General features: G+C 42.6%; 1 protein-coding gene and 1 pseudogene across 1 annotated transcript in view; both read left to right on the top strand.

Annotated features, from left to right (window-relative positions):
• Positions 1–17,556, top strand: part of LOC126249432 (translation initiation factor IF-2-like) — a 143,357-nt gene that overhangs the window by 97,927 nt on the left and 27,874 nt on the right. The window lies entirely within an intron of this gene.
• LOC126250074 (5S ribosomal RNA) lies at positions 13,905–14,022 on the top strand (annotated as a pseudogene).

The following is a 17,556-nucleotide window of genomic DNA, read 5'->3' as shown; positions in this document are numbered from 1 at the left end:
GTCCCTTTGACTGTGCAGAGGTGTTACTAAACCCGCCCAAAGATGTAAACAACCATGAACGAGCAGCGTCTATTAAACGCAGGGGGTCCGACAGCCGATCAGTTCCAGTCATTCCACCAGGGAGGAGGTACACGGTTCGTGTTGTCTGTAGTTCAACCATGCCTAGATGGTCAATACCGCGGTTCGATCGCGTCCGCATTGCTACTTTGTGCCAGGAAGGGCTCTCAACAAGGGAAGTGTCCAGGCGTCTCGGAGTGAACCAAAACGATGTTATTTGGACATGGAGGAGATACAGAAAAACAGGAACTGTCGATGATATGCCTCGCTCAGGCCGCTCTAGGGCTACTACTGCAGTGAATGACTGCTACCTACGGATTTTGGCTCGGAAGAACCCTGACAGTAACGCCACCATGTTGATTAATGCTTTTCGTGCAGCCACAGGACGTCGTGTTACGACTCAAACTATGCGCAATAGACTGCATGATGCGTAGCATCACTCCCGATGTCCGTGGCGAGGTCCATCTTTGCAACCACGACACCATGCAGCGCGGTACAGATGGGCCCAACAACATGCCGAATGGACCGCTCAGGATTGGCATCACGTTCTCTTCACCGATGAGTGTCGCATATGCCTTCAACCAGACAATCGTCGGGGGCGTGTTTGGAGGCAACCCGTCAAGCTGAACGCCTTAGACACAGTGTCCAGCGAGTGCAGCAAGGTGGAGGTTCCCTGATGTTTTTGGAAGGCGTAATGTAGGGCCGACGTACGCCGCTAGTGGTCATGGAAGGCGCCGTAACGGCTGTACGATACGTGAATGCCATCCTCCGACCGATGGTGAACCATATCGGCAGCTTACTGGCGAGGCATTCGTCTTCATGGACGACAATTCGCGCCCCCGTCGTGCACATCTTGTGAATAACTTCCTTCAGGATAATGACATCGCTCGACTAGAATGGCTAACATGTTCTCCAGACATGAACCCTATCGAACATGCCTGGGACAGATTGAAAAGGGCTGTTTATTGACGACGTGACCCACCAACCACTCTAAGGGGTCTACGCCGAATCGCCTTTGAGGAGTGGGACAATCTGGACCAACAGTGCCTTGATGAACTTGTGGATAGTGTGTCACGACGAATACAGGCATGCATCAATGCAAGAGTACGTGCTACTGGAGGTACCGGTGTGTACAACAGTCTGGACCACAACCTCTGAAGGTCTCGCTGTACGCTGGTACGCAATGCGTTGTTTTCATGAGCAATAAAATGGGCGGAAATGATGTTTATGTTGATCTCTATTCCAATTTTCTGTACAGGTTCCTGAACTCTCTGAACTGAGGTGATGCAAAACTTTTTTTGATGTGTGTATGTAAGAAAAACAATTCATTTCTTCTTGCAGAAACCTGTTTCATTAACTTCGCCAGTTTTTCCACTTCTGTTGGCAGATTGTGCACTTTGAGATGTACTTTATCTACGACATCAGGTACTGGGGGAGTAATATACTCTCCTTCTAGGCGTAAATTTACTACCAGATGTCTTAAAAGTTGTACCAAGCGACATCAGCTCTTCCAGCCTAATGAGTTTCAACACATTCGTTATGCTTTCGTTGATCTTTTGTTTGTGTAGGCAGAGTAGTATTTTCCTGAGTTTGTGTGCTGTCCATTCTACATACAACTGCCCAGCTTCTGTTCACCAAATACTGTTCGCCTGTATTATGTGTTACTTCTAATTGCGCCTGTGATCTTGCCTCTCTGTTATAAGACTTCTGAATATTCACAAGAAGTTTCTTTCCTTTTTTTTAGTAGGTGCATCAAGCCCTGCTTCGGTCTGCATTGCATGCTGTTTCCTATGATACTTACTACTCACCAGAAATCCAACGAACTTTTGGCGTCCCTACTCCTCTTCGATGGTGATTTTGGATGACTCTTTTTACGTGGATGACACTTAATAGTGTCATTATAGCCTCGTTATTTCCTAATGTTATGAGATGACCATCCACAGTCAATGTTTAACGTGCGCCTTGCTAAGAGGGGTTGATATCTGTGACATTCAACTCTATTTCCGGTAGACTTCCTACTCCTGTATTTACATGGTACATACACAGTACCGCTTCTTTGCTTTTGTTCCAATAATTTCTGATATGTCCTTGTTCCGCACAGTGTCCACAGATTAGTACTCATTTACCACAATGTTTTACCAGATGACCAAGGTCTTGGCGTTTTTGTCTCCGCCACACTACTAGCTAATCTTTCAGTGAAACCAAACGAAATCCAAGATAGGGTTATTGTCGCTTATTGAGAGGTCTTGTAACCTCTGGACTCACTTCAATAACTGATGGACCAATTTTTTCCCTTCCCACTGGTTTTGTCCTAAATCGTACTAAAAAGCCACTTTCGAAGCTTTCCTTGGTAAGTTCATTTTCAATGTTCTGCACGTGCGAGGACATGCTGAAAAGTAATGCCTCCGAATCTTTTATGTGAAAACTCTTACGGTTTTTCAAAATAAAATACACGTTATTACCATTCTACACATTTATTCGTCGTGTCTACATATTTATTTATCAACATAGTAACCCTATCGACGAACATATTTCTTCCAACGAGAGGCCGGTTTGTTGATACCTCACTGTAGAATGTCTGACTTTGTTGACGAAGCAGCAGCCTCATCTCTACTTCACTGCTTCATCACTATCCAAGTTACATACTCGAAGGTGAAGTTTTGGAAACATGAAAATCGGTTGGGATCCAGTCAGGACTGTGTGGAGGAGGATCAGTGAGAGTGAGTCCAACGCATCGGATTGTTGCAGATGCGCTCTTGTGTGGCCTGGCACTGCCATGCTGAAGGACGGAGTGCTCCACGTGTGGAAGAATTCTTCGAATTCGAAACTCGGTTACAGCGTGATGTTTCTCACGCATCAACATAGTTACGTTACATACCGCCATGTTACATGCTACAATTCGGAGCACTATAGAGGCAGAGGGCTGCAACTTACATCGGCGAAGCGGGGACGTCGATCATGTAATATGCATGACATCTACGATGCTTGGCAATATTTCTAAGGAACAAAGATGTTGTTTGACAGCAACGATTACATAACAAAGTCGGTGGCATTATTTTTTCAGTACGCTCTCGTATATTCTGTATTTTAGTGTCCTTTCATCTGTTTCCTCTGTTTCTTGTGAATTTCCTCTATAACTGTTAATTTCTTATTGTATTTATTGCAAAGTGTCATTTAATAACCCTTGCTCTAGCGCCCATAGTGATATTTTACCCTTTAATTCTGTTTTTAATTCACTTAATTTTGCCTGTCATTTTTTGTTGAGGAAATTCATTGTCAATAAATACCACAAGTTTTTGTACTTCTGTTGTATGTTCAGCGCTTCTCTGATTGTTGCAGCTTACTTAAGGCATTATCTTTTGAATTATCCTCATCAGTTTCCGCTGTTACTTTGCGGCTTGCCATCCTGACCACAACTACACTGAGGTGACAAAAGCTATGGGCTACCGATAGGCACAAACACAGATGGGGTTCGTACCGCGTACAGAAATTGTGAAACGGTTGTGCATTGGCGAAGCTCTCATCTGTACTCAGGTGATTCATGTGAAAAAGTTTCCAACGTGATTATGGCCGCACGACGGGAACTAACAGACTTTCAACGCAGAAGTGGTAGTTGGAGCTAGACGCATGAGACATTCCATCTCGGAAGTCGTCAGGGAGTTCAATATTCTGATATCCACAGTGTCAAGTGTGTGCCGAGAATACCAAATTTCAGTCATTGCCTTTCACCGCAGACAACGCAGAAGCTGACGGCCTTCACTTAACGACCGAGAGCAGCGGTGTTTGTGTAGAGTTGCCAGCACTAACAGACAAGCAACACTGACTGATATAGCCGCAGGAAACAATGTGGGACGTACGGCAGACGTATTCCGTTAGGTCAGTGCGGCAAAATTTAGTTAGTGGTTTATGGCAGCAGACCGAGGCGAGTACCATTACCAACAGCATGACATCGCCTTCAGCGCCTCTTCTGGACTCGTGACCATATTTGTTGGACCCTAGACGACGGAAAAACCGTGGCCTGGTCAGATGAATTCCGATTTTTGCTGGTAAGAGCTGCTGTTAGGTTTAGAGTGTGTAGCAGGCCTCACGAAACCATGGACCGAAGTTGAAGACAAGATACTGTGCAAGCTGGCGGTGCCTCCATAATCGTGTGGGCTGTGTCTACATGGAATGGACTGGGTTCTCTAGTCCAACTGAACCGACCATTGACGGGAAATGGTTATTTTTGGCTACGTGGAGACCATTTGCAGCCATTATTGGACTTCATCTTCGCAAACAATGATGATCCGTGTCACCGGCCACAATTGTCCGCGATTGGTCTGAAGAATTTTGTGGACAATTCGAGCGAATGATTTGGCTATCCGAATCGCCAGACATGGATCCCACAGAACACTTATGGGACATAATCAGAGATCAGTTTGGGCCCAAAATCCTGCACCAGCAACACTTCCGCAATTCCGGACGCCTATAGAGGCAGCGTCGCTCAATATTTCTGCAGGGGCTCCCGACGACTTGTCTAGTCCATAGCAAGTCGAACTGCTGCACCACAAAAGGAAAAGGGATGTCCGAAACGATAATAGGAGGTATCGAATGACTCTTGTCGTCTCAGCGTGTTTCCCAATTTGCTGTCGAACACACTGCAAGTTACGGCCTCTCCATGTTAAGCTGCGCAGCTGACTTGCATCGCTTTCCGTCGAGTCGTCAGAAGCAGCGCCGTACTTGTCGGTTGTGGCTCTCCTGACATCGGCCGCGGCCGGTCGAAAGGGACTAGCAGCGACGGCTAGCGCCTCAAAGCCGTCGCCCGCGTCTCAGAGCAAACATCGACTCGCACTCTGCACCAGTGGTAGTTCGAGCAAGATAGTGGTGCAGACGAAATTGACGTTGTAACTCATCCCAAGGTGTTCCATTGGGTTCAGGTCGGTACCCTGGTCAGGCCAGCCCAGTTGAAATTGAAATTTGTGGTAAGGTCTTATGGGACCAAACTGCTGAGGTCATCAGTCCGTAAGCTTACACACTACTTAATCTAACTTAAACTAACTTATGCTAAGAACTACACAGACACTCATACCCGAGGGAGGACTCGAACCTCCGAGCCGCGCGGACCGTGACAAGACGCCTTAAACCGCGCGGCTACCCCAGCCCAGTTCAGGAATGCTAATGTCCACAGATCACTGTCCCGTAAATTATGTTTTATGATAGGGTGTATTGTCATGCTGATACAATCGTCGTTTCAGAGCTGCTCCTCTTTTCCTACACAGTACTGTAAACCGCATTCGTATCCTTCTGCATTTAGCGCTTTATTAAGTGCAATAAGAACAGCACACTTTAAAGTCGAAAAACAGGTAAGTGCCGGAACACTGCCTTCCACATACTTCACTGTTGTCACAACACATGATGCCACGTAACGTTCTCTAGTTCTGGAAACTAAAACCGTTCCATCGGATTGCCACAGGATATTCACTGAAGATCCGAAGAAACTGGTACATCTGCCTAATATCGTGTAGCGCTCACTCGAGCATGCAGAAGTGCCGCAACACGACATGGCATGCACTCGAATAACGTCCGAAGTAGTGCTGGAGGGAATGACACCATGAATCCCCCAGCGTTGTCTATAAATCCGTAAGAGTACGAGCTGGTGGAGATCTCTTCTCAACAGCACTTTGCAAGGCATCCCAGAACTCAGAAGTGTGTTCCTGGAGCCACTGTGCAGCAATTCTGGACGTGTAGGGTGTCGAATTGTACTCCTGCTATTGTCCAAGTCCGTCGGAGTCCACAACGGACATGAATGGACGCAGGTGATCAGACAGGACGCTTATGTATGTGACAGAGTCGTATCTAGACGTATCAGGGGTCCCATATCACTTCAACTGCACACGACCCACACCAATACAGAACCTCCACCATCTTGAACAGTCCCCTGTTGACATGCTCGGTCCATGGTTTCCTGAGGTTGTCTCCATACCTGTACAAGTCCATCCGCTCGATACAATGTGAAACGAGACTCGTCCGGCGAGGCAACCTGCTTCCAGTCATCAACAGTCCAATGTCGGTGTTGACGAGCCCAGGCGAGGCATACAACTGAGTGTGTTCAAATGGTTCAAATGGCTCTGAGCACTATGGGACTTAACTTCTAAGGACATCAGTCCCCTAGAACTTAGAACTACTTAAACCTAACTAAGCTAAGGACATCACACACATCCGTGCCCAAGGCAGGAACCTGGGACCGTAGCGGTCGCGTGGTTCCAGACTGTAGCGCCTAGAACCCTTCGGCCACTCCGGCCGGCAACTGAGTGTGTACCGACGGAACTGTATTTATGACCAATTTACTTTACGGTATTAATTCTTATTTTCGACCACTCACTCGCGAATGTATGTGCCCTGTTATTTTGTGGAGTCAAAAAAAAAAAAAAAAATGGCTCTGAGCACTATGGGACTCAACTGCTGAGGTCATTAGTCCCCTAGAACTTAGAACTAGTTAAACCTAACTAACCTAAGGACATCACAAACATCCATGCCCGAGGCAGGATTCGAACCTGCGACCGTAGCGGTCTCGCGGTTCCAGACTGCAGCGCCTTTAACCGCACGGCCACTTCGGCCGGCTTTTGTGGAGTCAGTCGGGCGTATTCTATAATAACGTTACTTGTAATACCCAGTGGCTTAGTTTCCACAATTGACCTTTGCCTGTGTCGCTACGGCGCTTCACGCGCAATACTTATTACGCGACCACCATAACAACTCTCATTTCAAAATTCGTGCAGTTATCAAGCGTACACGAGTGGGCCTTCGGCTCCTAAAGCCCATATCGATGATGTTTCGTTGAATGGTTAGCACGCTGACATTCGTTGATGGCCCAGCATTGAAATCTGCGGCAATTTGCGGAATGTCTACATCTACATTTATACTCCGCAAGTCACCCTACTGTGTGTGGCGGAGGGCACTTTACGTGTCACTGTCATTACCTCCCTTTCCTGTTCCAGTCGCGTATGGTTCTCGGGAAGAACGACTGCAGGAAAGCCTCCATGAGCGCTCGAATCTCTCTAATTTTACATTCGTGATCTCCTCGGGAGGTATAAGTAGTGGGAAGCAATATATTCGATACCTCATCCAGAAACGCACCCTCTCGAAACCTGGACAGCAAGCTACACCGCGATGCATAGCGCCTCTCTTCAGGGTCTGTCACTTGAGTTTGCTAAACATCTCCATAACGCTATCACGGTTACCAAATAACCCTGTGACGAAACGCGCCGCTCTTCTTTGGATCTTCTCTATCTCCTCTGTCAACCCGTCCTGGTGCGGATCCCACACTGATGAGCAATACTCAAGTATATGTCGAACGAGTGTTTTGTAAGCCGCCTCCTTTGTTGATGGACTACATTTTCTAAGGACTCTCCCAATGTATCTCAACCTGGCACCCGCCTTGCCAACAATTAATTTTATATGATCATTCCACTTCAAATCGTTCCGTACGCATACCCCCAGATATATTACAGAAGTAACTGCTACCAGTGTTTGTTCCACTATCATACAATCATACAATAAAGGATCCTTCTTTCTATGTATTCGCAATACATTACATTTGTCTATGTTAAGGGTCAGTTGCCACTCCCTGCACCAAGTGCCTATCCGCTGCAGATCTTCCTGCATTTCGCTGCAATTTTCTAACGCTGCAACTTCTCTGTGGACTACAGCATCATCCGCGAAAAGCCGCGTGGAACTTCCGACACTATCTGCTAGGTCATTTATATATATTGTGAAAAGCAATGGTCCCATACCACTCCCCTGTGGCACGCCAGAGGTTACTTTTGTCACGTTGAACGAGTGTCTTCAGTCGTCTTTGATACCTTTCTTGCATGATCTTTTTCCGGCCACAGCGATGTCGGAGATTTGATGTTTTACCGGATTCCTGATATTCATGGTACACTCGTGAACTAGTCGTACTGGAAAATCCCCACTTCATCGCTACCTCGAAGATGTTGTGTCCCATCGCTCGTGCGCCGCCTATAACACCACGTTCAAACTCACATAAATGTCGATAACCTGCCAATGTAGCGGCAGTAACCGATCTAACAACTTAGCCGGGATACGTATGTCTATAGCAGTTTCGTTGGCGCTTCAGTGTAGCACGATTCGTCCTATTAGTTCACTGTTCAGTGGTATTCCTTTTTATACCACCTGAGAGGTCGATTGGCGTTCACTACACAAATTTGTGGTTTCGGAGGAACTGCTCTACTATTATGCACCATTGTTTTTAATTGTCTGCTCTCAGTTATTGCGCCAGCTGGACTGCTGGTAGTGCTTTGGAGCTAAAGAGTGATTCCTTCCGCTGATTTAATGCTATTTTTATAACCACCCTCGGCAGTGCTCGGCGGTCTCTGTTGGTCTGCATGTTCTTGGCTTCGCTGCGGATGTTCATTCGCCTTTCCACTTCACACTCACATTACCGCCAGACGACTTGCACAGCTGCAGAAGGGTTGAATGTCCCTGATGGATTTGTTCTATGTCACTGGCCTCTCCTTCCCGACCCATTCTGCTCTTACTGCTTCTCTACTGACGACGCAGTACTAACTGACGTCTTTTATACAGTTAAGTCCGCCTCTAACGATTTTTTGTGGTCACTTCTTGATTACATTTACACAAGGGCATCTGAATTCTTTTGCCGATGATACAAACATTGCAATAAATAGCAAATCAAGTATAGTCTTAGAAATATCGGCTAGTAAAATATTTGTGGACATTAATCACTGGTTCCTAGCCAATTCTCTGTCACTAAACTTTGAAAAAACACACTACATGCAGTTCAGAACTTGTAAGGGGTGTCCCACGAGTATATGCCTGACATACGAAGACAAGCATATAGAAGAAGTGGAGAGTGTTACATTCTTGGGATTACAGCTTGATAATAAATTCAGTTGGGAGGAGCACGCCACAGAACTGCTGAAGCGTCTTAACAAATCTCTATTTTCAATGCGAATTGTGTCAGACATAGGGGATATAAAAATGAGAAAGCTGTCATTAAAAATATATCACTTTTTCAAACCAACAGCTCGATTCATTGAATCAATACTAAAATAAGACAAATCTTCACAATGATTTAAAATCACTTACTCTTGCACAAAAAGGTGTGTATTATTCAGGAACACACATTTTCAATATCTTGCCAGCAGCCATAAAAAGCTTAACAACTAATGAAATTCAGTTTAAGAGAACCCTAAAGGATTTATTGGTGCCAACTCCTTCTACTCCATTGATGAATATCTCAGCAGAACCAACTGATTTGTGTGTGTGTGTGTTTGTGTACAATCTAACTTCTGCACCATTTCAGTGTAGTAATGTGTTCATTGCAAATAGGTATTATAGTAGTTATATTACATGTTTATTAGCTTATAAATAAAAAAACTTTTTATCTTAAATTCAGTGCATTAGTGTTTGTAAAATGATTGTTTCATATAGCGTTCATTAAAAAAAATGACAATCATTCCTCTTGGGACCTGTGGAATGGTACATTAGCTTATTTGTTTGAGTTGTAAATATTTGTCTTGTATTACTGTTTTTTCTGACATGTTCTACATCCTGGAGGACCTCCTCACTACGGATCAGTTGGAATGAAAGTAAAACTAATCTAATCTAATGAGACAACGCAGTTCCGATGTAAAGACGCGTTGGAGGCAGGCGACCGTGTCGAAAATGAATAACAGTACTGCATAAGAGCAGGATTGGTCGCTAGTTAAAAAGTTATGCTTAAGAAATAGATTGACTTTATTGTTCGTAATATGAAGATTCTTACAGCGTCCCACTGAAGATGAGGGTGTGGTCAGCTACCAGCCCAGCATAATAAAATAAAAAATAAATCCTATGCAGCCAGTGTCTGGTTTTGGCCACAAAAAATGAAGTTCCAGAGCTCGCGAATTAGCCTAGCATAATAAAATAAGAAATAATCCTATGCAGCCAGTGTCTGCTTTTTGACACAAAAAATATATTTCCAGATTTCGCGAATAAAATTTTTAAGTTATTTACCTTTTTTGACTAAGAACTGTGCTTTGGTTGCTGGACTCACTCTTTATCTTTGCAGTTTTGGACTGTAAATATATCTGGACTCTTATTTCTCATCGATAGATAGGTAGATAGGGAAAGAAAGAAACAGAAGAATAAAAATGGCATGCAGACTTACTACGTGTTTTCTAAACTAAGCTTCCTACGTACCTATAGAGCAAAGTTTGTATTACCAATTTTGACTTATGCCAATGAGATATGGATTTTTAATGTAAAAAAATTTTGAAGCTTGAGCTTGTTCAGTGAGAGATTGAGAGATGGATTTTGAAGTATTTACAAGAATGACAGGAAAATAAATGAATCATATTGCAGAATGGAGATGATGACGGTATAATAAACGTAACGAAAATGAAATGGAAATTGGCTGGGTATGAGAACATGACACAACGATAATGCTTCTTCAGAAAAAATTAAAGGGCGCTTACGATTAACGTAAAAGACACGTAGATTATTATTTCTTCCATGTTTGGAAAGGGCTTTGCCCCGCTTCCGTGTACTGAATTGCTGCACAAGCGCTCCAGTTTCTTAAAACTTCTTTATTTTACACTACGACAGGTTTCGGCATTTATACTGAACCCTGTTTCTAGCGATATATGAAAGTTGTGTTGTGGTGAAGCGAAGTCCAATGATTTTCGGTTGACAGGAAAATAAGCAAACACGAGAATAAAACTCGTCTGGCTTCAAATGTCTTTGCATCATCACAGCATTATTTTCAGACTTCAACATAAAAATCTCGTCATGAGTAAAACAAAGAACTTTTTAGCAACTGAAGTGGTTACTCATCAAGTAAGGTGAATGGCCAGGTTGTTGTCATATCTTTCACTGAAAGTTTTCTAATAGTAAACTGACACGTTCCACATGATAACGACATATAGACATTATGATCCATGGAATATGCAAATAACTAATACGAATAGGATATTTTTGTTTTTGTCATTGGCATTATAGTGCAGCGTATTTTCAGTCTTTGCAAGTGTTTAATGCTGCCCTTACCGTCTCACAAGACGGCGACACTGCTAAAATCGGCGGGCGTTCTATCTCCGTGATAGCGAATGCTTCTTGTAAGCAGAGATCTCAAAATTTCCCTTAAATGTGCCCCGAAACATTGTAAATGCTCAGCTACTTAAGTAACGACATTAGTGGCCAAATAGCTGGTAAGCTGATGACCACAAAGATATTAAAATAACATCTATTCAATTTACTGTCCTCGACATTCTATCTGTTAACTATATTGTCTTAACTTCGCCATAAGGTTGTGGACGTGTTTTATGGGTGGGGTAATTCTTTCTATTTTCTTGTGTAATGTGTAGATTTCTTATCAATTATCGTCTTTTGTAGCTCATAAAGATTCCGTCTAAGATTCAATGAAAACAGTTGCTTGGAAATGTTTTTATTACACTTTCCCGCTATTTCACATGCTGAGCTTGGAACACTGACAACAAAAAATGAATTTCCACGAGATACACAATTTTCCTTTACTTTAATGTGGAAAATGATCCTCCACTGCCACATAGTTGTGTGTGAACGTCCTGTGTTATAGAAGAAATGGACTACAATACCAGCGCCAGCTCACGCTTTCTTATATTTCATCCTCACCTTAGGGCTAAGTATAAGCTTCCGGTAATAAAGCAACAGGGTAGTGAACCAGTTAAACTATTAGCTGCGTCATTATACAGTGTTTTGTAAAACTTGAGAGGAGATTGATAAAGTAACATAACATGTTAACTACTCGGCGGAAATGAAGTGTGAGAGCATGTTTCCAGGGATCTCCCAGTCGTACACAGTAAGTTGGGGGTCACGTGGCGTGAGGCAGAGCCCACGAAGGACACGGGACCTGCAACGATCTTGTGACGTCACACTAGTTGCCTTGCCCGACGTACATAACAAATGCTCAGCTCATTCTAGGGCCAATGGGAAATCAGTATGTCAATGAAAAGGTACCACGAAAGATATTAACATTGTCATGTTTTATCGAGAGCTTGTTTGTATTTAAATGCACAGTTAAGAATTATTAAACTATTCTGAAAGAGTTACTCACTCCCCGCTACATATGGTCACTGGAGCTCGTAAGTCCTGATCTCCCCTCTGCTTCCTTATTCCAGCTATTGTCCGCATTAAACAATGCCAAGTAATTAATAAACAAATTCTTTATGAAGATTTTTAGTGGAGTGAAGATTACAATAAACTTTCAAGTTTACTTAGCTTCTCATGTTGAGATGGTTCCAGTTCTTCTCGTCTAGGGGTCTGAAAATCTCACATCAGGTCCTCACGATTGGTTTGAACTAAATAAATTTGAAGATTGTGGTTGCAGAAGTCGGCTGATGGGGCCGAGCGGTTCTAGACGCTTCAGTCTGGAACCACGTGACCGCTCCCGTCGCAGGTTCGAATCCTGCCTCAGGTATGGATGTGTGTGATGTCCTTAGGTTAGTTAGGTTTAAGTAGTTCTAAGTTCTAGGGGACTGATGACCTCAGATGTTAAGTCCCATAGTGCTCAGAGCCATTTTTTGGTTGCAGAATGTTTTTTTTTACGTAAATATATTCTTTCACATTTTAGTATATCATACAGTTTTTTTTTATTTTTCACATTAACAAAGCCGAAATTACATTGTTCGCACCTTCTTCTTCTTCTTCTTCGCGGATGGATCACTTAGGACCACGCGTAATCAACATTTGTTGGCCTTCCTTTTCGCCCAGTATTCCTTCATAAACAACGAATGGGCTAGCTTTCGTTGCGTAGACCATGTATGTCGGTTAGTTTTTCTCTCTTCTTCCTCAAAACCCCGTGTGTTTATGATTTTTCTGATTTCATTTCTATCATGTAGATTTGGAGACCCTAATTCTCTCAGGTCTTTTTCCGTCTGTTTGTACCAGTTCGGTCTTGGAGTTTTGTTCTTTAAAAATGTATGGATTTTGTGCGTTAACCTGTTTGAGTCCATTCTTTCTAAGTGCCCCATGAATTGGATTCTTCTCATGCGCATTGTGTCTGTTATTTGGGAGATATTTTTATATATTTCTGCATTGGGTTTTGGATAATGTACCCCATCTTTAGTTCTTGGTCCTAGGATTTTCCTCATTATCTTACGTTCTTTCACTTCTAATTCCTCTTTTAGTGTTCTTTGTTGAAGGTTTAGTGTCTCAGATGCGTAGAGAGCTTCGGGTCTAATTACTGTTGTGTAGTGTCGTATTTTGCAGTTCCACGACAGACTCTTTTTGTTGTAAATGTTTTTTGTTAACTGAAACGCCGTCTCCATTTTCTGGACTCTTGATCTGACAGATTTCTTTTCATTACAATTTTCTGCAATCCATTCACCTAAATATTTAAATTCTTTTACTCGAGAGATGTAGTTATTACCAATTTTGAGATCAGAAGGTGCATCTTTGACGTCAGTCATAAATTTTGTTTTTTCAAATGAAATTTGTAATCCTATTTTAGCTGCCTGTTCTTGTAATAATTCTAGCTGTTTCTGTGCATCAGTAATGTCTTGTGCGATCAGTGCCATGTCATCAGCAAATGCTAAACAGTGTAATTCTATGCCCTTATGTCTTGGTCCCAGTCTATGTGCTGGTGCACCTGCTTTTTTCCATTCTCTAACAACTTTTTCAAGAGCACAATTGAAGAGCACTGGGAAAAGTACATCCCCTTGTCGTACTCCTGTGTTCGCACCTATTATAGAAGAATACGTCCGATCACATTAGAGGCAAGGTTACGACTCTCTTGCTCTGCGGAAAAACACAATATTCCAAAGGGTTTACAAATTTTCTTAACAATTGAATTCCTGATAGCTTTCGTTACTTTTGCCAACGGCCTTGCCGCAGCGGTAACACCGGTTCCCGTCAGATCACCGTAGTTAAGCGCTGTCGGGCTGGGCTAGCACTTGGATGGGTGACCATCCGGTCTGCAGAGCGCTGTTGGCAAGCGGGGTGCACTCAGCCCTTGTGAGGCAAACTGAGGAGCTACTTGATTGAGAAGTAGCGGCTCCGCTCTCGGAAACGTGACATACGGCCGGGAGAGAGGTGTGCTGACCACATCCGCATCCAGTGGCACCTGTGGGCTCAGGATGACACGGCGGCCGGTCAGTACCGTTGGGCCTTCATGGGCTGTTCGGGAGGAGTTAAGTTTCATTACCTTGTTAATTTAGATTTTTATTTCATAAATAAATCCAGAAATAAACACAGTGAACTGTATAGGACTGCGTAATTAATAATAGAAATTTTAAGTGTGCAACTATTTCGTAATTTCAAATGGTTTTAGAAAAAATAATTATATCTGTACATCCAGAGCTAGTATTTATCGATTATAGCATCCAAACTAAAATATTTTATAAAGTAATTCCTTTTCATATATTTTATCTTGAAACATAACATACTGTGTATAAAATTATATGGAAGTTTTCAGATAAGCAACTGAGATAATACTGACATGTCCAAAATTCTAAAAATAATACTGGTACCGACAACTACTGTTGAGGAAAAGTAATGTTAGAGGAGGATGTCCCGTTACAATCTGTAGTGTCACGTGGGGTGATGCACGCCGCAGGGCCTATATATCTCGATGCCCCAGCGCGAGGTCAGCACAGCTGTAGCCCCAAATGGAGGTGGCCCCGCAACATGAGGCGGGAAGACATTGTGTGTCAATCAGCGAGTAGTTATGATGCGCTACGATGGTGTTCTTCGTTACAACATGGCCTGCAGACAATACCTGGATGGCTTCATACTGGTTATTTCGCTTCTTTTGTTTTAATTTCGTGCAGACACGCAGTCTGTTAGCGTCTTTATGTTTATTTTCCACCTTTATGTGTCTGCAAATATACTAGCCCATTCGGAACTCTGAAAGTAATCTAAGAAAGCACTACACTTGCGTCATAGGTACAGGTCTGCGACGGTAAGGAAAGTGAGATCCGAATCCGCGTCTTATCCACAAGTTCCTTATCCGCATCCACAGGTCTTTTATTCACTTTCGTGGTTATTAAAATTTAAAAACCCATTTTAAACCTTTCGTTTTTCGGAGCTCTAACGATACGTTTGCATCTTGCCTAACTTTCCGTCTGCGGAACTCAGATCACGAGCACATTTCAGTACTACACTACCTGTTACATTCTTGACATGTTCTGTAAGATAAAAATTTCTGTCATAAATAATGGAACGGATTTTATGAAAATTTCTGTGAAACTGTTCTGTAGCACTAGTTAGTCAAATGAAGTTTTCACATACTGTATACATTTTAAAGTTCGTGTCAAACGTAGGTAGCTCACCATTTTGTAGGTAGCAGCTACCCATTAGAAAGTGATAGCGTTAGTATGCTTGTAGATTAATGACGATATTTTTCTAATAGATGAGACCTTTATTTCCTAAGGTGTAGTGCTTTCTACCTTCCACCACCCCTCCGCATGCCACGATAGTAATGTGAGTTCACTCACATCCACGGTTACCCGAACTCACTTTTCCCACTACTATGACAGTTGTTCCGCTGATTCGCTTCTTGTATGATGAAAGTATCAGCCATGGACGTGCGAATAGACGTTCAACTGTCTGCACACTGGCTATGGGTGTGCACGGTGGACTGCCGGTGAAGTAGGAGCGATAGGGGCATTCTGTAAGACAAGCAGAGTCTGAAAAGTTAACACTGATGCAGTGGCGACCTTCTTGGTCAAGCGGTTAGTGAAGCTCTAGCGCTGAGGCCTAAGTTTCGTTTCCCGATGAGCTCCTTAGCCTATTCTGGGGTAGAACCTTTGAGAGCGATCTTTGCTCATTGGGTCAAGTGAGAAGCTCCTTGTTACAATAAGCAACGAAGTTCGTCGCTTAAAATCGAATATGTAGCTCAGGCTGGAAAACACACTATACTGTTTTCATTATTATGAAAAGCAGCTTATTAAATGACAGAGACGGTATACTGCTACTGTGAATCAAGATACAATTTTATATTTTTTAATCGTACAAGACTAGAAAATGTGTAAGTACATTATGTGCATAATTGGTCAGTTTCAAGTTTCACAATTATACGCATTAAATTTCACATCATGAACGATGCAAACAGTACAAGAACCGTCCACAATGCATCATGATACTGGCATTAATTGTTAATTAGTCATTGAATTTTATTATTAAAACAATTCAGTGACTCGATCATTCTAGAGGAGTTGAGAATAGCTCATAATCGTAATGACACATTTGTGTGAACACATGATTTTTGCGGGGATTCGGCTACAGCCGCAACCTGCATCTCGGTCTCCATAATATGTCTTTGATGGTCAGCTTTCTGTCCTTTGACTCCTTCCAATACACTGAAATCGCAGTCTTCTTCTGAGCCTTCTGTTTGTCTGTCTGTATACCAATATATTTTGCGGTAACCTTTCTTGCTGCTTTCTCATTAAGTGTCCAAACAACGGAAGTTGTCTGTTTTCTATTTAATCCATTATGGCATCTTTCTTGTGTGTTATTTTCAGTACATCCTCATTTGTTCAATGATGTAAACGGGAGATCCTTGATACTCGGCTTAGAAAATCAATTGTTTATCATTTGTAAATATGAAAACTCTGTTGGTTTCCTTGATAAACGGAAAGGTTTATGCCTTTTGCTGGTTTCCTCATCAATACAGCGAATAGTTCACTTTTTCATTCTTATCCATCTGAGTTAGTTCTCCCTTTCTAATGACACAACTGTTGTCAGTACGATATATCTTACTTTTCTTCACTGCTGACATCCTATGATACACATTTAACTTCGGAGAATCATTTCCATCGTAATGTAATATATAAGCGTCTTCTCTAGACCAAGTACAGACATTTTTCATATTGCTCGTAGAATTACAGATTTATTGCTTTGCCATGTTTTGGATTATGTAGTGTTCTTGAAGAAAGAATCTCTTAACGTTATCAACTGATGTGCAAAAATGTACGAACAGATGGGGTACAACAATCTTCCATGTCCTTCGTATACTTTCTGACGTGAGTGGTGAGACAATGGGGTATCAACAAAGTCTACGTCGTTCCCAGATCACCCAAAGGCAAAGGGTCAAGTTTACACAGTTCCCAAATCTCCCGAAGTGGCTAATTTTCTCCTTAGTCAGTATCCTCAGGCAGCCATCCTCTGCATCTACAAGGTCACTGATCATAGTCTTTCTTAGTCAAAGTCTTCTCCAGGAGAAGGGATGCATTTATCTCTACAAGCCAGCCACTTGGCCTAGCCCCCTTATCTGTACTACTGTATGCAGACAAGTTGTTGTTTAACTTTGTTACCAGAAATCACTAAAAGTTCTCGACCAATATACTTGAGATTTTTACACGATACTCTAATGAACATTCGGACAGAAACAGGCTGCATATTTTTTTCAATATACAGTATATGGTGTATAAATACGTTGATAGTACCAAAATTGGGAACACTGTTACCAAAAATTCCTTTAAGTTCTAGACCGATCTACTTCAAATTTTAACATGATACTCCAATAAA

The sequence above is a fragment of the Schistocerca nitens genome, chromosome 3 (genome assembly GCF_023898315.1).
Source record: "Schistocerca nitens isolate TAMUIC-IGC-003100 chromosome 3, iqSchNite1.1, whole genome shotgun sequence".
In the NCBI taxonomy this organism is placed as follows: domain Eukaryota; kingdom Metazoa; phylum Arthropoda; class Insecta; order Orthoptera; family Acrididae; genus Schistocerca; species Schistocerca nitens.
This window is presented reverse-complemented; position numbering and strand designations above follow the sequence as displayed.